The sequence below is a fragment of the Eurosta solidaginis genome, unplaced genomic scaffold (assembly GCF_040869045.1).
Source record: "Eurosta solidaginis isolate ZX-2024a unplaced genomic scaffold, ASM4086904v1 ctg00001046.1, whole genome shotgun sequence".
Taxonomy (NCBI): Eukaryota; Metazoa; Arthropoda; class Insecta; order Diptera; family Tephritidae; genus Eurosta; species Eurosta solidaginis.
In genome coordinates this window covers 1,010,497-1,031,835 of record NW_027136889.1, presented here as the reverse complement: position 1 = coordinate 1,031,835, position 21,339 = coordinate 1,010,497, and the positions used below count along the sequence as shown (strand labels likewise).

At 37.5% G+C, this 21,339-nt stretch overlaps 1 pseudogene; it reads right to left on the bottom strand.

Moving 5' to 3' along the window:
* Window positions 1–3,296: 3,296 nt before the first annotated feature.
* LOC137235669 (vacuolar protein sorting-associated protein 33A-like) lies at window positions 3,297–20,097 on the bottom strand (annotated as a pseudogene).
* Between the last annotated feature and the right edge of the window lie 1,242 nt (window positions 20,098–21,339).

The window sequence follows — 21,339 nt, the reverse complement described above, 5'->3', positions numbered from 1 at the left end:
CTATTTTAAAGCATTTTCGTGCATATAAATACAACCATGTGCATATACGTTTTGACATTACATTTCATACACGTTCGTATTTGCCATTCTCATTGTTTCTAAATTTGTAAGCAATGACTGCGGATATTCTGTGTGATATTTCGAAAAAATGTATTATTTTTGTGAAATTTTATACTTAATCTGTGGTATTGTGGTGGTCATAAAGCTTTTATGCAAAAATACTTAGCCTCAGAACGCGACAATGTTTTTCGTAATGTCGAAGTACTTATATGTATATGTATTTGATGTGGAAGCTTGCATTTGAGAACACGGTTGCCACTTCAGTCCCTTCCCTTCCACCCCTATATGGTCCACTGGTCCCTTTTTCTCAATTTTGGTTCTTTTTCGGCACGGTTTTGGGACTTTTATTTCTTTTTCACTGAAACAAAAATTCAAAACACTGCTAAAAAAATTGCCGCAAATCTATTACCCACATATAATTTTCAATTTATTCGAATGGAATTCTTTCCACGAAAATTGCTCTATCAATAAAATGTAGCAGAATAATGACATTTCTCTTGGGAGATAATTTAGGCGAGGCATTAAAAATGAAGTGTTGAATGTTCGGACAAACACATTGTCATTAATTTTTGATGAAACAACGCACTTATCAGAAAAAGACTTGTTTTAGTGTTTAGATATTTCGATCGGTATTCAATTATTATACAGTTGAAACTTTTAAGACGCTTCATTTTTAGTCTGAGTTCAAAACTCACACTTACTGAATCTAGGTTCTGGTATGAAGTTTAAACTGTGAGTGAAAATGAAAGCATCTATAAAAATAGCATTAACACAATTGCTTAGTTTCATTTACGATTTATTGAGTTTGCCACGACGCAAATTTTCTAACCGATCCTTACTAAAACCTAACTGCGCTATACATTTTATTTCATTGCAATCAAGTAAAACTAGGTTCACAACGTTAGATTGGTGAAAGACATAGTCTTATCCTAAAAATTTGAAAATGTGATACCTAAAGGTACACTTTATTTTTGTTTGTGCAGTTTGAACTAAAATCAAGTGTCTCCTTTATAAAAATTTTATATAGGACACCCCTGAAACATCCTACAATTTTCGCTTTTTACAACAAATACGATACTCTAGTAACTTGCCGAATTGTTTGTATACCAATAAAATAAAACTTTTTTCGATAAATTTTGGTGCCAAATGACAACATGGTGTGGCAACCGTATTTGAGAATACACGTGATAAGGCTGCATTTTTCCGAACTTAATTTTTTTTAAATAATGAAATAGTAGTATGCAAGCGACTGCCATAGTAGTAGACATGTACATGAATATTATGAACAAAGCTTAAAGGTAAAAAAATGTCTTTGAAATATAATCTAACAGAAGATGAACACGAGGCGTAGCTTCATAGACGCGTATTAGGCACAGCATAAGCAATCTTGAGGTGTAGAGAGATCTTAGCTGCATGCCATATTTTGCAGGCGTCTACGAAGCTACGCCTCTTGTGTATCTTGCCTAAGTTCAACTTTTTAGGAGATCTAACATTTTTAATTAATATTGATAAATAACACCTAAAGCAAATACGCTTAAGGTGACTTTTGCGTTGTTTTGGCGCTTGCGTTGCGTCTACATCTGACTTTGAACACACGTGCTTTAATTGCTTCAATCCATAAGCAACGCAACGCCAACGTCAAAGCAACACACAAATAATTAAAAACTTACGTTCTTCTTAAAGTTTCTTGCATTTTAGAAAAAAAAAACCGATTTTCTATCGCCGTTCAACTAAATAAAAAACATAATTTTTTATTCATGTCGATTTCGTGATCGATCAGGAGAGACGGTGGAACATATCCTCCTGGAACGTGGCGCAATCTGATGAGGGCACAATAGACCAACGGTCGCAGTGCAATCCCCAATAAATTTTCTATCTATCTTCATGTTATAAAAATAGTTGTATTTCATTTTTTATTATATAAAATTAGTTTGACATATCAGATTTCTCAATATTATTTTAGTCCTGCTACTTTTAACACATTTATAATATTTAAGAAGAAAATTTAAGAAGTAAGAAACATGATTAGTGCTTACATTAATACGTGTTTCATTTATTTTCATTGAGGAATAAGTTCGTAAAAATAAAAAGCACGTTTTTATAAAGTGCGTGTGAAGCTCCCTAGATAAAATGAGTAATAGAAGGAACATTGGCTTATGTATTACATTTTTAAAATGAAAATCTCCTGCTAAAAAGTAATAGAATGAACATTGGTTTGTACCATGGTACAAGTACCAGGTAAAAGCATCAGAGTTGCATTTTACATGTTTTTTCATTCGAGGCTGGCCATAGATTGTCAAACTTTGTTTACATTTTTTGTTTATTTACATTTGTTGTGAAAATTTAATATTTTGCAGTTTTTTTCAAATAATTTACTAATTAATACAATAGGATTTCTTTTTACACGGAAATAAGTTTTTGTAAAACATTTTGTGTGGAAGCTCCAAATAGATTACACAAACAAATCCGAAACAATAACTAAAATAAGGAAGAATTCACTGTTGCTTACCATGTACGCAAATCTTTATAATTGGAATTAACCGATTTTGAGGATAATACTGCATTTTCTGCTCATCAACTACGTCATTGTTATTGTTGTAGCGATAAGGACACTCCCCGAAGGCCTTAGGGGAGTGTTATCGATGTTGATGGTCCCTTGCCGGATGCAGATCCGGTACGCTCCGGTAACAAGCACCATTTAGTACCCGACCATCTCGGGAACGATTTCGTAAGACCACATGAAACCTAGGCCATCCGCCCTGCCACCCCCTATATCCATGAGGAACTTGGGGTCGCCAGAACCTCAGCTGTTAAAGAAACAGGATTCGCTACAGGTAGGTGAGGTTGGCATTTCTTCGCATTGGATAGGATTTTGACCCCGAGGAAGATGGATATTTTACTAGGCTATATATCCCTGGGTGGTGTCATCAATACGATCACCTGCAGAATTGGCAGATGGGATATGGCCAGCAGATACGTAAGGAAAATTTTTCTCGCCAAACGGGAAGACGGTTGCCACGCCACTAATATGGGCGTACCCAACGCTCACGTAGCGATCTTCCGTACTCCGTTATTAATATTATTACAATATATTATTTTTATGTATTGTTGTTCTTAGTTTTATTATTATTAGTTTTATATTGCTATTAACATATAAAATTTTACATAAAAACAAAACAAAAAATATATTATTCTAGTATATTTTATTATTTTGCAATCAATATAAATATGCTTATTTATAATATTTGTTGTTTTGTTGCTATAACAAATTCAACATTTTTATCCTCCTGTTGCGAAAGAAATCTTAACGCTGAGATTTCCGCAAACGTACCGCCAATGAAAAATATTAAAACTACTCGAGGAATGCTTAGAGCTGAATTTTCGATTGGGGTAGACTAATTATGACCACAACCAACACCAATCAAAAGAATGCTTAGAGCTGAACCTTCGATTGGGGTAGACTAATTATGACGACCACCAACACCAATCAATTGACCTTGAAAATCTTCAAAAGTTGGGCCCGGTAGATTATTGATTTGACTCTTTAATGAACTCCATAATGAACATATATATAGGCTATATCTTTCGGTTCCACTTCGATCACATCGTCAACAGTTAAATTAAGAGTCTATAAATTAATGTATAGAAATTTAATAAAAAAGCTTATTCATCCCGTTGTACAAACGAAATACGTAATACTGCATATGCACGCGATTCGGACTGAGTATACAAAAGCCTCGCCTTCTCCAAGTTGCTTATTTTAAGCAAAACATGAAGATTATATACATGCACCAGATCACGCTTGTAATAATTTAAATCCTTCAAATAAAGATATTCTTAACATCGGGTATTTACAATGACTGTGATATAAAATTCACCTTCTCTTAATTCCGGAAGCCGCAGCACATTGCGTTGTTATTAAACGTAAAACATTTCGTAGAACACCTTTTTCAGCTATCATATCCTCAATATAGGCACTAACCTTTTATATATCTTCGCACATCATAAATTCTTGTTCAGCGGTAAGATCATCGGAAAATTCAAAGTCGTCCAATTTATTACGAATTAGTTCAGCAATGGTTGTAAACTGCTACAGTCTGCTTCTGTACCAATAACGCTGGTAGCGTCTACAAAACCGTTTCATATTCTGCATCGATGCATCCTGTGCATTAGCAATCATCTGAACACTAAATTCACGATCATTTCGAGATAGTATTTTCCCTACCTCATTACAATTTTTGTCTCGTAGTTCAGCATACAAATTTTCTCCGGAATTCATAAAAAGCGTTTTCTTTACAGCTACAAGTAGGGATTTTTTTCGGAATAAATAAAGTGTAATTTCTGTTAATACATCAATTTTGACAGAAGAAATTGAAAGGAAGATTGCCATTTTATGTAAGGTCGGCAACAACAAAATACACACCAGGGTTGCATTTTCACCTCTGCTTCTACATGGTAATTGTACCATCGTTTGTACATTAAATTTTTAAAATGAAAATCTCCTGCTAAAAAAGGAGCAAAACCTAACTACATTTTTTTATTTTCGTACTTAACTACACTTCCTTTTGTGATTCAGGATTTCGGGCAAATTTTGAAAAAACTCCGAACATCAATTACTTCATTATATGACATACGACTGCCTAGTCCTCTGCCTTCCACTCTATTCGCAACATAAGCTCAACTTAAGCTGCTAAACTATATAGTAAACAATGTGTACAATACTAGACATTGGCGTCAGCGTGTTTTTCCTTAATTGCTGATTCAAAAGATGAACAGGATCGCTACTGTTTTTTTTTTCATCTATTTATCATTGCGTATGGGTGTTTCCCACGTTGCGGACGCTCCATCCTGACACACTCTTTTGATCATAAAAACAGAAAATTTGCATAGCTTTCTACCTAACTCAAATACAAAAATCTTTCGCTAGTGATGCCCAGGTCATCATAAACTTGCTGCTCAGACGTACAATATATATGTAACTCATATTTTAAGCATTGGAATGGTTTATGAAGGAACATGCAAAGACTATGGCACATAGTTATACTCAAAATAAAATAGATTTCATATTTAGCTGCAGCTTTTTTGACAGATAGCTCATAGAAAATTATATCAAAAAGCTGTAACTATAAAAATAAAATATGCCACTTACCATACGGTGCACCATAAAAAAAATTTTTAATTTTTTTTCCGAATTTACAAAATATGGCACTTATCTACGTCAAATTTACGGCAAATTCACGTGCAAGAATTATTCTCCTAACTGTTCTCTAAGGTGGTTTTCGAAAAGTGGCACTCTAACTTCATTGAAGTTGGCGGTGCACCATAAAAAAATTAGAATTTTTTTTTCGGCAAATTGGTGTGCAAGAATTATTTTCCTAGCTGATAGCTATGGTGGTTTTCTGAGGGTGGCAAATTTTTTTGTTTCACGGAGAAAGTATGGCAAATTCACGGCAATTTTCCCAATAGGTAATTTTTTTCCACGTAAAAGTTGTCTCGCCAACTCAGGGAGGTGGTTGAAGAAGCCGTCCGCAAGGCCAAGCCCTCCAAATCGATAGGCCCCGACGAAATAGCCATGCCAATACTCAAACACCTTGGCGAACCTGTCACTGGAATCCTTCGTAATTCCCGAAAAAATGGAAAATGGCAAGGATAATTCCGCTACTAAAGCCTGACAAACCAGCTAACTAAGGCGAGTCTTAGCGACCGATATCACCCATTTCGCCAGTAGCTAAGACATTGGAAACCGTTCTGCTCCCTCATTTTACGCAAATATTCGCCTAGCCACGCACCAACATGGCTTCCTTAAAATGCACAGCACCACCACAGCGCTCACTACCATTAACATTCAGATTAATTACGGATGAAATCAGTAAAAACCCCATCAAAGCACGGGGCTCATGGCACTTGACCTGTCAAAAGCTTTTGACACAGTCAACCGCGGTGCGCTACTCCAATATATAGAAGGCTCTCACCTTCATGCTTGTCTTAAAAAATGGACCGCTAATTATCTGAGTGGTCGGCAGGCATCGGTTCAATTTCAGAACGATATTTCTAAACCTAGAAAAATTAAACGGGGGGTGCCTCAGGGTGGTGTCCTATCCCCGCTTCTATTTAATTTGTACATATCAAAACTCCCTTCCCCACCAGAAGGAGTTACAATCATTTCCTATACTGAAGACTGCACGATTATGGCTACAGGACATGGCCCTTCAACTGATGAATTAGTTTATAAAATATCTCTTCGATCTTTCGGGTTTCATCACCTCACGCTACTTGGCATTATCACCGACAAAATCCACGGCCACTCTCTTTACGGCGTGGAAGGAACAGATGTCGCAAATATTGTACGTACGCGTCGATGGTGTCACACTACCGACTGTCAGTCACCCAAAGACCTTAAGGGTAACGTTCGATAATACTCTAACCGTCAAGGCTCATGCCACCGAGATTGTTGCTAAAGTCCAAAGTCGCAACAAAATCCTAAAGTCGTTTGCCGGCAGAACATGGGAAAAATATAAAGAAACGTTGCTAGCCACATACAAAGCAATTGACCGACCGCTCATGAGCTACGCGTCACCAGTCTGCTCGCCTGGTCGTAAAAATACACACTGGAAAAGACTACAGACCTGTCAAAATGCTGCAATCAGAACTGCCACCGGGTGTCTCCTTATGACCCCCGAACACTATCTACATAGTGAGGCCAACGAGTCAATATTAAATCAAAACACCCACCATAGAACAGTACTCGTTGCGCTAGACCTATCAAAAGCTTTTGATACGGTCAACCATGGCACGTTACTGCAAGACCTGGAAGGGTATACCCTTCCCCATGTCTTAAAAGGTGGACCGCAAATTGTCTGGGTGGTCGGCAGGCATCGGTGCAACTTAGAAATGAATCATCAAAACCAAAAAAAATTAAACAACGAGTGCCACGGGTGGTGCCCTATCCCCACTTTTATTTAATTTCTACATATCTAAGCTATCTTCCCCACCAGAAGGAGTTACTATCGTTTCCTACGCCGATGACTGCACAATAATGGCGACAGGCGCAGGCCCACAGATCGATGAACTTTGCAACAGAATAAACGGCTACCTCCCTGATCTCTCCAGTTTTTTCGCATCGCGAAACCTGGCATTATCACTGACTAAATCCTCCGCGACTTTATTTACAACATGGACGTCTCAAATGTCGACCATTTTGAACATCCACGTCGATGGCACTACGCTACCGACTGTCCTACACCCCAAACTCTTGGGTGTGCCTTTGATCAGGATCTACATTTTGGTGAGCACGCAGCCGCAATTGTTCCGAAAATCCAGAGCAGTAATAAAATCCTCAAATCCCTTGCTGGCAGTACTTGGGGAAAAGACAAAGAAACGCTCATTACCACATACAAAGCAATTGTCCAGCCGATTGCGTGCTACGGGTCCCCTATATGGTCGCCAAGCATAAAAACTATCCACTGGAAGAAGCTACAGACCTGCCAAAATACTGCTGTCAGAATCGCCACGGGCTGTCTTCTTATGTCCCCACAACACCATCTACATAATGAGGCGAGAATACTCCCCATCAGGTAGAGACATGAGATGCTAACAAAACAGTTCATGTTGAATACCCAGAAACCGAGGTATCCCAACGGACATCTGATTGATTAGCCAACACCGCCTAGGGGCTTATGGAGTCATCTCCGTAAGCATTTTGAGGAAATATGACAGCTGAGAACTCAGCCGTATGAAGCAAAAAAACACAAGCAGGTCCTTGGTGAACTCCACAAACAGGCGTCGGACCTTTGTGCCAGGAATTGCCCGGTGAATGCAGTACTCAAAGAACAGTACCCAAAACTTGCGGAAGAGGAACGCATACTCCCCAGGGAAATGCGAGTCACTCTATCTCAACTTCGTTCTGGATACTGTAACAGGTTAAACTCTTACCTATCCAGAATCAACCCCGACATACAAAATGTATGCCCCGCTTGCAATATGTCCCCACATGACACCAACTATCTCTTTAGTTGTAATGTGGAACCAACTCCTCTAAACCCCTTTCATTATGGTCCACCCCTGTTGAAACAGCAAGTTTCTTTGGACTCCCGTTAGAGGATATTGATGACAATTTGTGATCGGTCGTAGCTATTAGGTGGGGCGAAGCATTGCTACAACAAAACCAACAACGATGCGATGGCAAATTCAAACGCCAAAAAATACCCAGCCTAGCCCGTTCTTAGTGTTCAAAACCAGAAATTCGCAGTTGAGGAAAGCAGACTTCCCAGGGAGACGCGCATCACTCTGGCACAACTGTAATTGGTTAGACTCTTATTTATTCGAAATCAACCCATGACATTGCAATGTGGAACTAACGCTTCTAACACATATATCTCTCTCTGGTCTAACCTTATGGAAACTGCAAATTTCCAGTACTGCAGTAAGTGGGAAGGGGTGGAACACAGCTACCAGAAGAGAAAGCTGAGTTTCGTTTTAAATAGTTCGGATATGCATTTCCCAATTATTAGAGTTCTGATGCTGTTGGAAATCTATATGGGAAAGGAGTCTGATAAACTTGCTAACGTAGGGATCACGGTGAGCTCCTCTCGCGGGTACTTGCGAACCGAAAGTGGCCAACAATGTAGACTATAAAATTCCGTTGATCAATTGCACCTTGCATTCGGTCAAGTGGACCTCGAATCAGTAAATTAAGTTACTGTCGTTGTTTTTGTAGCAATAACGACCGAAGGTTTTGGGGAGTGTTATTGATGTTGATGGTCCTTTGCCGGATGCAGATCCGGTACGTTTGGGTAACAAGCACAATTAAAGTACAACTCTTTGAATCCCAGCAAAACAAGTATTTCTATGCAGTTGTTAAATGCAAGCACTTAATGGAACTGTGAGGGCTTGCTGATGTTCATCTAAATAAATAAATAAAAGGCGCGATATACCTCCCAAGAGATTTATGTGAGAGGCTCGCCACCAATTTGCGTCGTGCTACTGTTTAGTTTTTCCTACAATCTACATGTATGCGATCTACATGTTTTACGCCGACTCCGAACGGCATCTACAATACAGATGGGTTTTTGTTGAAAAGCTTTTCATGGCGGAAATGCACTCGGAGTGTTTGCCAAATCACTGCCGATGGGCGATCACGTTTAGAAAAACTTTCTTCTAATTGAAAAAGCTTTTTTCTGATGTTGCTTTGCTTGGGAGTTCAAGCTAGGATGTTCGGTGTAGTAAGCGGAGCACATTTCGACCTCACTACGGCTGCAGTGAAATTCTTCTGCTCATTGTAATTGAAGTGTTCGCTGGGCACTCCCAAATTGAAGCCCGCCCTTATGCCTTTATATAGTGGACAGCCTTAGTTGTGTTAGCTGTTTGTAGGACGACGAGATGGAATCGTCCAATTACTTCATGCTCAGCTTTCACAGGGCGGCGTAGGAATGTTTTCCGTAAAAAATATCTTATAAGAAATTCTTTAATGAATTGGAGGCATCTTTCCAACTCGTGTTTCGATTCTTTTAGAAACGTTTTTCTTTCTCATGTCAGGTCTTATGGGAAAGAAAACAAGTTTTACGAAATTTTCGTTTCTTTGGAAGGGAGATGTAACAGAAATAAGGAGAAATGAAAGGCATTAGGGTGGTCCTTATACGGGTGAAATTTTTTTTTTTTGATTTTTTGGCAGGGCTCCATCTCAAGTAGTTCTCTATCCTAATAAACTATTTCAGTATTTTTCTCAATTTTTCTGAAGAATGTTTAGAGGTCGCTACCGAGGTTTGAGTTTTGGTCCTTTTACGGTACTATTTACAATTAACTATTTTTGTTGTTATATCGGCCTACTGATTTGTAAGATCGCGGCTTCGAATCGGGCTCAAGGCCTAACAATAATTATTTTGTCATTATTATTGTTATGATATGTACATTTTTTCTTAATTGAAAAAATTATTAAATTAGAATAGAAGAAAGAAAAAATTTAGACAACTGCCAAAGCTCGTTGTATAGATCCATTTCGGGAACTGCTAAATTCCTTCATCGGCAACGTTTAGGCGCCGCTGCTATAACCATTCAGCCATCACAATTAACTTTTAGATGTTTTTTTCTCCCAAAATAACTTAGGTAAGATTATAAGCCGAACTTCTGGAAAAAAAATGTAATTTGCGTTTGTTTTCGCTGTTTTATCATTATATTATTAAAATGCTTTTTCGAAAGTTTAAACTTCGATAGCGACCTCTAAAAACTTCACAAAAAATATACACAATCAGTGTTTTTAAATAAAGAATGTTTTTACGGGGTGCCCCGTTAATTTTTTAAAAGTTGACCACGCTAATGGATTGCCATGTTTTGGGAGCTCTAACTAACTTCAGACGAACGAGTGAAGAAACGGTTAATGTACTTTTATAAAATTTGCACAGATTCTTACACCCAATTCAGTCATTTTGGTTGTCTAGACGGTTATTGAAAATGTGAAATTTAATGAAATAAATCTCTGAATAAATAGCTTTAAATCCCTTGTGTAAACAATTTAAAGCCCTTGATTCCAATTTAGTAGTAATGCCAATATCCCCAATACAAACAAAAAAACAGCAGTTATAAGGTGTAATAATAAAAGAGTAAACATAAAACGTGATTGATTTTTTAGTAGGAATAGGTACTCATATACCAATTTTATTTAACAATCAAATCACCCTCACCATTTATTTTTTTAAATTTCCATCGTCGGATTTGCCTACGCCACTTTATATTCAAAGCACTTCCGGCGGCAATCAAAGGTCTGACATGTTTACAATGCTAAAGTTAAATTTAAGGCTTTTTGTATGTGCAATTTTGCGTTTTAGGCAATCGTAGGTAAGCTAGCGAGGGGTCATTGCCCCCCGCGGACAATAAATCTAATTTGATGTTCAAAAAGGAATTAATTATACATCGGTTAGGTAGAGTTGTGTGGTTGCTACACCGGGTAGAGGAAGCTCACTAGCTTAACAGTTAACCCGGAATGGCGGCCGTCGTGGTGTGGTGGTAGCGTGCTCCGCCTACCTACTAAAAAAAATGTTCTAATCGGGGTCGCGCCTCGGCAGTGTTTGGCAAGCACTCCGAGTGTATTTCTGCTATGAAAAGCTGTGAGCGAAAACTCATCTGCCTTGTAGATGTCGTTTGGAGACGGTATAAAACAAGTAGGTCCCGTCCCGCCAATTGGTAGGAAAATTTAAAAGGGGCACGACGCAAATATGCCATAATTCTCCAATGAAGGGAGGATAAAATTTTGCTACTATTTTGCTTTTTTGAGGAAATTGGGAAAGAAAGAAAGTAAGAGAAAGATGGAGAGTGAGATTAAAGGTGAGAATAAAGATAATGGGACAACAGGAAGATGAAGAATAACGATAAGATTAAGAGTAATAGTGAGAGAGAGACTTGGGCAGAAGCAAGAGCCGGAAAAGTAAGTGAAAAAGCGGAAAAATTTAAAAAAATAATGAAAGGGATACAGAAATTGAATGAGCTGAATAAGGTAAACTGGGAAATGCAGAGAGGAGAGGAAATAAGGGAGGAAAAGGGTTACGCAGCGGAGAGGCGGGTGGGTACATAGATAAAGTCAAAACAATGTATTTCTGGTTTGATCATACGGTTGTGAGTATTTCATGTTTGTCCTAACGTTTCCAGGGATAGTCAGAGCTGTTTGAAATAAAGTTGCGATAAGCCAAATCTATAAGCTCTGATTTAATGAAGCAACTTGCTGTACAACCTTTTCCGCTATATATTTTTTCACCAGCCAAATCTTTCTGCTCAATGAGCCTACTTAAATGCTTTACGGTTTACATAGATTAATGTTGGGTCTTAGGACCCTATACCATCAATTCCGAGTTTTCTTGTTACAAGTCTTCAAGATATTCATGCGAAACTTAATGATATTGATAGAGATCGGCAGTCATCTCATTAAGGGTAGTAGTATCTTTCCAAATTCATGTTTCGAAAAGGTATTAGTGTAGTATATTTTTATGCGACTTCATTTTGTCTGCTCTTATTGCGTCATGGTTCATATAATTAAGGTTTGAAGTAAAAGTAGGCAACCTAACCTTAATGCTGAAAATGTATTTCATATAGTTTTACAAAACAAATACTTTGGGTGGGGTTGCCATATGAGTTTAAATATGTATTAGTTTTTTCACGCAGAAAATATGTTTTTAGTTCTTAATTTATTAAAACCATTAAAGAAAATACATTATCAAATCTTCATAATTCAGGTCTTTTCCAGAACGAAGGCTACCCCCTACCGTTAGCAAGTTTGGAATCCGCCTCTGGCACAGATAACAATGCAATAAGAAAATAAAGTGTAGAAAGGTAAGAAAAAGTTAAATTCGAAAACAAAACATTCGATAAACAAAAATTCAATAACAATGAGGAAAAGATTGTTTTCAATGCCGCTCATACTTTTGTGACTTTTAACCCTCTCACATTGTGCAATATTTTCTTTTTGCTTTGTACATGTAAGGCAACGATTTTTCTAGCCACGCATAAAAGGATACAAACAAACGGAAAAATGCCTTGTTACAGGGCTACTGATGTTGTTGTTTATGTGCTTTTCATTTTTATACCCAGCTGTACTTGTACATAGGGTATTATAACTTTGGTTGGATAACGGTTGGCTGTATAGGTATAAAGGCATCGAGATAGATATAGAAAATTTAATTGAGCCATATCCGTCCGTCCGTCTATCCGTCTGTCCTTTAACATGATAACTTGAGTAAATATTGAGATATCTTCACCAAATTTGGTACCCGAGCTTATCTGGACCCAGAATAGATTGGTATTGAAAATTACAGAAATCGGATGATACTCACGCCCACTTTTTATATATATAACATTTTGGAAAACACAAAAAGCCTGATTATTTAGTAAACAATACACATAGAATGTTGAAAAATTTTTTTAAATGGGCGTGGCACCGCCTACTTGTGATAAAATCAATTTCACAAATATTATTAATCATAAATCAAAAATCGTTAAATCTATCGTAACAAAATTCATCAGAGAGTTTGCAGTTACTACAAGGAATGTTTTGAAGTAAAATTAACGAAATCGGTTGAGGACTATCCCCACTTTTATATAAACGATTTTTAAAAGAGTCGTGGACGAATAAAATAAACTATCTTTGCAAAAAGAGCTTTATATCAATGATATTTAATTTCCCAAGTGGATTTATTTAAATAGGAAAAAACTTCAAATTTTAAAAAATGGGCGTGGCACCGCCCCTTATGACTAAGCAATTTTCTATGTTTCGGGAGCCAAAACTCAAGAAAAAATTAGTTCAGAATAGAATCATATGTATGTGTATTATTGCGCAGCCTTGTAACACTATTAAGCACACAAAACAAACAACAAAAGCATTGCAAGTGTACGGCTGGGTGTGTAATATTCGGTTTCACCCGAACTTAGACTTCCTTACTTGTTGTTATTATTTCCTTCACTAGGCAGTTACTGAGATTTTGTTTTGTTTTGAATATTTCCACCTTCCATTTCCTCCGCATAGACATCAAAGAGTTTTAAGGACATATCATTATTTCTTAATGCCAAAGGAGCAAATTGATTTTAGTTAAACTTTGTTAAGTAAGCATTGAAGCTTTTTTAAGTCATATTTTTTTTCCTAGATTTTTAATTAAATTATATTTGTTGTTTGTTGTTTATATGAAAAAAAAATTGTCTCAGTATATAAAAAGAGATTCTTAGGCGCTTTGGACGGGTTAGAGGGGGTTAAAAGATATAATTTTGGGCGATAACTTGTAACTTGGTATAACAATTCCTCGCCCCAACATCAGAATCGTGTGTAGTGACTTAAACGCGAAAAGACGGACAAGGAAGTAGACTTTGGTACTGCAGTCGCAAAATTCTGCTTTCATGATATAATAACTCCAGGTGGGATTTCGTTGAACACAAAAAAACAATAAAAACAAATCTACTACAATGTGATTGAAGGCAGTGTTATAAAGCTGTTTACGTCCTGTATGTACACGCTTCGTTAGATTCCAATATCAATTTGGACCACCTCTTGTGGCAACCAGCATACGCGCCTGCTTCTATAGAGAAGAAGGAAAACACATCAAGCAGCTCTTCCCGTTGCTTATTTCTTTACTCCGCTCTTGCGATTGGTTTCTCAGAGCAATCGTAAACAGTACGCTATAACCGCGCGCTGGTGGTATATGTCTTTCTCACTAATTCCGTTCCGCTGATGACGAAAATATTGTAAAATATAGGCTTCCTAACAGCAACTGCGGTGATGCAGCTCCAGAAGGGACGTACGCGTTATGTATGAGCGTAACACGTGATGGAAAAAGTTATCATAAGCTGAAAGCGATAAAATAAACGATTACATAGAAATAAGAAATTGATGGCCGAAAGGCGTAATGACATCCGCTGGGGCGTGGAAGAATAATTTCTGAAATCTCAACTAGAGGATACGGTCCCTCATAAACGTTTTCAAGACCCGCGAGAAAGGACCACCAAGTAACCGCGTACCAGGTGTACTGTGAAGCTGGGTTGTTTAAATTTAGTCCATTTTCTTCTGGAACTATAAATCTTTCAATCCCCATTGATTATATGTATGTGCATGCAAGTGCTGGAAAATAATGATCGTATTGTTATCCCTGGCCTTAAAAAATGCGTCGTAAGTTCAGCATCATCACCGGGGCGTATTGCGCTCTTTCGTACAAGTGTCGCCAGGTAACTAAGGGAGTTCAAGTGTTCCTCCACCTGCCACTTTTACCTTAGTGGCAGTTTCTTACCTTCCTCGGCCTTCCTCTGACCTTCCTCGGTAGGCTTGTCGACATGAATAAATTCTGAACCGGAACATCAGTTCAGCTACTAGGTTGTACATGCCGATCCTTGAGGACCTCCTACAGACTGAATGTGCCCTTAGTGCTACCAGAATTTTCGCCCGACGGCCAAACTGAAAAACCCCATCAAAAATCAAGATCGACCTTTGTTTTCAAACGTAAACTTCGCCTTTTTGGAAAATCCTATAAGCTTTTTAGATGCTATTTTATTTCTTCTTATCTATAGTCTAAATCCAAGAACTTTAACCTTTCTTATAAAATATAAACTTTTGGCAAATACTTTAAGCTTTCTGGGAGCTATCCTACTTGCTGTTTTGTGATCTAATAGCTGTGTAACCCTTTATAGCTGGATCTAAAACCCTTTCCCTTACACTCGAGTTAGTGCCAGTTAGGTGATACTTAAGGAACGTACCCGATTCATTTCCGGAAAAAGTCTTTCGTGACAAGCTTGAATCGGTTCAAAAACAATTCCTACTTTTTGCTTTGAGTCATTTGGCATGGGATCCAACAAGAAATCTTCCCTCTTACAACAGTCGGGAAATGCTTGGTGTGTTGTTTATGGTGAAATTATTGAGTGGAACGGTGAATAGCCCGTTTTTACTTAGCGAGATCAAATTTAATGTTCCCATGAGGCTATCAAGGCATTTGCATCCGCTTTTTTTGAGCACATGTAGGTCGAATTTCGAAATGCACGAAGCTCTTCGTTGTTTGTGCCTGGATTTTAACAAGCATTATAGTAATTTTGATACGTCGGACTCGCTTTTCAAAATAAAGAGGTGTATTTTATTTGAGTTAAATTAGTATATATGTATACATATTTCAAAAAACTAACTATAACTTACGGTTACTCCATTTTTTGTATGTATAATATAGCAGCTCTTTCTGAGCGGGTCGCGTCAGCTGCCTTCTGAGCACCTTTCGTTAGCCCCTACTAGGCAATCAGCTCCTTTCTGAGCAATTCGCGTCAGCTCCCTTCTGAACACCTTCGTCTGCCCCTTACTGAGCATACGCATACAAAACTCATACCCTCTTGTAAAGTTGAGTTATTTATTTAAATTATCGCGCATATAATTATACATCTCACCTCTTAATATCAAATATGTAACTATAACTCTTAAGATCGTTTACTTAATGTTTTACACTGCACATTCGTTTTGTATAAGACATAATATTTGTAAATGTACTGCTATTTGCTATTTAGTCTGTTTAAATTGCACAATTTGTAGACTATTAAATAAATTAATAAATAAATAAATAAATGTAACACTCGTCTATACTTTTGGAGTGTTTTTTCCGTTTCGATGGCGGAGTGCGTCATTCATATCCGGAAAAGAACTGAACTCGTCGGCTACATTCTCATAAGCCTTTGTATTTTGCAGTTACTACAATGAGCGAAGCAACAAGATGTAACCTACATACATATAACGCATTTTGTTGCCAGACTGCTAAAATGGTTTAGACGAAAAAACAGCAATTAATAAATGAACTAATTTCCGTCAGTTTAAACATTCTGTATAAAGCGTAGTAATAAACAAATCTAAATTCGAGGTTCGTCTGTTCACCAATTTGCCTATTTTCAGGCAGCACTCGAATACATTATTTCAGTTTTCTTCTAATTTTCTTTGTTTGTTTTCATTAAAATCCATGTATTTATGTACTATACAAATTTTTAAGCTATTGCATAGATTTTATCGCGGGCTTGGCGATTAAGTCAAAAAAAACCGTAACGGATATTTGTCAAAAAAGGTTCGAAAAAGGTTCGGTGTTAGCAACAGGCCAAATACATAAAATTGGATCTCTATCATAAAGTTAAAGTTAAAGTTAAAAATAAAGTTAAAGTTAAAGTTTAAGACAAAACTTGAATTAATATCAAAGAAAACAAAATGTTGCATAAATATTAAAATTGCATATGTTGATAATATGCAATAGCTTTACCGCGGCAGTCCCCGAGTGCCACACGTCCTTTTTTAATTTTAAAATGGCATTACGCTATGTCGTGCTATCCTTTCTATGTCTGCTCATTACAATATTTGTAATGGTGCTAACTTCTCTTCCCAGGCGCATAGGAAACGTATAAACATTCCCACAACGTTCCATTTCCATGTAATTAGCGCCTAAAAATATGCAAATCATGTACAAAGTTGTGTAATTCAGCGTTGTTCTTTTATCGAGACCCTTAATAAAATGCTCTTCTTAATTGTTTTTCCATTCACGTTTTAAAAATTTAACTAACTGTTCATTATGTATGTAATGAAGTTGATTACATTACAAATTTGTGACAATTTTCTTATGTTATTAAAATAATCTGCTATTTTAATCCTGTTCTACATTTAGGCTGAAGATTTACTGGAATACTTTGGTATTTAAAGCATTTAGAGAATTTGTTTGCAAACATTTTTAATAACAAAGAAATCGGGCTGCCCTGCAATCACATCACCTCGACGTTTTGCGACCGCACTATTACCAGGAAAAAGTCAACGACCTCCTGAAAGATGGTTTATTTGTTGACGAGTTCTAACTTCTTTCAAAATAGAAAAAAAACCAAACTAGGGAAATCCCAGTAGATCTACTCTCAGGTGAAATGGCTGATCTGTATGATATTGGAATCAGCCGACCATTGAAGATGTTAAGAAAAGCGCAAGTTCACGAACAATAGTGCGGTGGCAAGAACTGTGGGAAGAATCGAGATAAGGTCGCTGAACCTTCATGCAAGTTCGGAATATAGTGGAATGGTACAAGCGAAAACACGGCGAACTAAAGTACCAACTCACACAGATATTGAGCGGGCACGGCCGTTTCAAGGAATATCTACTTAAGCGTGAAATAAAGGAGAATCCTTTCTGTCCACACTGTCCCGCTGAATTGGAAAGCGCAGAACACGTAGTGTTACTCTGCCCTCGCTTTCACGGCGAAAGGCTCTCTGTACACAGAGTTTTTGGGAGGAACCCTCTATTAGTAATTTAGTTCTGTAAGCAAGATAGCCTTTATAGTTATAACGCAATTGATGCATGCTGAAAGGGAGCGCAGAGAAATGCGCATGCGAAGTAGTGGCGTCTAAGTCGCCTTTCTCTCCGTGACGATATGCCTAACGGCGGTTCCACGTGAAAAGTATTAGTCTGGTTTCATTGGACCATTTGAGGGTAGTGTGCTACCCCAATGTCCAATAAAAAAAGACACTTTTCCTTTACTTTTCAAAAGCCTGAGTATGTCACTAGAGTTAACACGCTCAAGTTCTGAGGTGCTATTGTAAGAAATGAGTTCGAGGGGACTTCAGTAGCAGTCAGAAGAGTAATGCCATGAAATTTTCGCAAATTTCTAGGCGCAATGGGCTAGAGAAAGCTGAAAGTGACTCCGCAACAGGGAAGTCCTCTTTCTCCCTTGCTTTGGATCGAAGTACCAAATACCTGTTCCCGAAACTCAAGGGGTAGTGGCTACGTAGTCGTGGCTTATGCTAATGTCCTGTCAATCCTTAGGAGAAATTTCTGAATATACTTGATGACGTCTTACAGGGGTAACTGTGTGCCATGGCAAGTAGTCTGAATTATGTGGGTTAGCTGCCAGCCGCTGGTTCAGTTTACGAGAAGGTAGAAGATTTATGAAAATTGACGGTATACCGCTTGTGCTGTCTGACTTCGCACATTGCAGCTCATATGTCTGAACAATTGGACGGCTGAGTCGCTATATTAAGACTGGTGGCTGACTACCGTCGCCTTGCGGCTCTCTCGAAGTTAATAATCGTTGTCGGTAGGTGTTGCATGTAACGAAATAATCACTAGTCGGACTTTGATCCAAAGGTGTGTGATGTAGTTGGCATCATAACTTGTCAAAAGCTTTGCGCCATGCACTCTACTGTAGCGTGGGTTAAGACATGTCTTTTAAAAAAAATGCTCATGCGCACTTCATTTATTGGCGCTGCACCGAGCGCATGTAGCGTGGAAATGTTCGATAAGTTGGTGTGGTTAGATAAAATGCTCTGGAGCTATTAATAAGAGATAAGGTGAGATTACATAGCGGTGCTGCTGTGACACGCGTAGTTGGGGATATGTGAAGCAACTGCAGCCCCGAATAAAGAGATTGTTGCTTTGCAATATCACATTTCCAAAGCAAAACATGCTATACCCATAGTGCAGAGGTCTGGAGTTGTGGAATACTGTGACGTTCATAATTATATCACTCGTGATGACTGCTGAAATAGGGCGCGAGGAAACACGGAAAATTGGATCAAAGTCTCCTCCTTGGTGCAATGTGATGTGTGATACGGGTTCGAATTCACAATAAACTGGTTAATCCTGCGTAGAATCGACCCAAGGGACCGTAACAAACCAAGACAAGCGAATGACTAATGGAGGCCTTAAACATAATGAAACGTCAAAAACCATTTTGTAAACAAAAGACCAAGTAATTGACTAGAAAAGCGGATGCTTTATTCAATATTGTATTACCTTGAAATTATCAATACTTATAATAAGTTTATCAATTTAATAATAAACTTATAATCAAATTATCAATACTTTGAGAGATCTAAATGTTGCTCAATAGTTTCAATTGCTAATTACAAGCTCCATAACACAAAACAGAGAATCGACACATACGTATGTACATATCGTCGTTGATGTTGTACGTACGGTAATTACATGCACGCCAATTTGACACATTCAATTAGGCGTTCACTGACAACAAATTGCACATATCCAACAAAAACAGAAACAACAAGTTCAATAACCAACTTTAGTGGCACTAAAGTTAAGTTAGATTGCTATTAGCACTGCTGCCACCTACTTCACAGTTGCTATTAATATGCTTGTAACTATATTATATTGGGTCGGTCGATCCTTCTGAAATCAGTCGCAACAATTTTTTGTTCCAACTTACTTACATGAAATCCGACCATTTGTGTAATTAATTTGTCATTACACATTTGGTCTTGTGATAAATAACCAAGACGCAATAAAAACAATTGTAGCTGTTGTTGTAAATCCTAAAATTCATGGGCAGTATTTTGGAACTCTTTTTCAATCCAGTCTAATCTACATTAGCATTAGTTTTTCTGCCCGAACATTGGATTTCACGCTGTAAGTGCGTATAAGAATACGGAACCACTTATTATTATCAACATTTTCCAACTCTTTACTCCAACGTGTTTTCTGTTTTAAGAATATAAAGAAAGCTGTTTTTGTACCACCTTAATGTTGATACTCACAGACATTGCTGCCGCTACCGCCTTAATTACCATTGCCACTATTGCTGTTGCTGCTGAGTAAATTTTGAGGTATCTTGATGAAATTTGGTAAATAGGTTCCCGGGTACTCATCTCAGATCCCACATTGATTAACAGTAAATTAGTAGCTTATTAGTGTTGCAAGTGTTCGGAGCTTGTAAAATTACACTACTCAACAAATTTTGATCAACTTTAGCCTTCAAGAAAAAAATAGGCCTTCCCTAAAGTAAAATTTTCTCCTGATTCCTGATATGACTTCCATTTTCCTGTGGCAGATCTAGTTTCCGAGATATCGGCGAAAATATGAAAATTCCCATTTTTGCAGAACACTACTTCATATAGGTACGGCAAAAATTTGTATTTTTCAATTTTTCGTTTTAAACTGTTGAATTATGCATTATACTAATTCCCATACACATTTCTTGCCTTCACCTCCTTTAAGTAACTTCAGTAGTTTGACCGCTATTCCCAAAAACATTGAAAAAATGTTGAAAAAAAAAAAACGAAATTTATATACAAAATTTCAGATTTAACCACTTTAAAATCGGAAAAATTCTTTTGACGAAAAAAAGTTAGCCCTACTATGTTGTAGGTAATTTAATTACGAAGATTTTAAGCACACCAGTACAACAATCAGCCGTGCCGTTGAGACTATAGCCCCGTTAACTTGCAAGCGTCTATCCTACAATTTTTTGTAGAGACAATTTTTATTCAAACTACGTTTTTATTATACTCAGTTGAGCAGAGCTCACAGAGTATATTAACTTTGATTGGATAACGGTTGGTTGTACAGGTATAAAGGAATCGAGATAGATATAGACTTCCATATATCAAAATCATCAGTATCCACAAAAAATTCCATGTCCGTCCGTCCGTCTGCCCGTTAACACGATAACTTGAGTAAATTTTGAGGTATCTTGATGAAATTTGGTAAATAGGTTCCCGGGTACTCATCTCAGATCGCTATTAAAAATGAACGATATCGGAAAATAACCACGTCCACTTTTTCGATATCGAAAATTTCGAAAAATCGAAAAAGTGCGATAATTCATTACCAAATACGGATTAAGCGATGAAACTTGGTAGGTGAGTTGAACTCATGACTCAGAATAGAAAACTAGTAAAATTTTGGACCATGGGCGTGGCACCGCCCACTTTTAAAAGAAGGTAATTTAGAAGTTTTACAAGCTGTAATTTGGCAGTCGTTGAAGATATCATGATGAAATTTGGCAGGTATGTTACTCTTATTAATATATG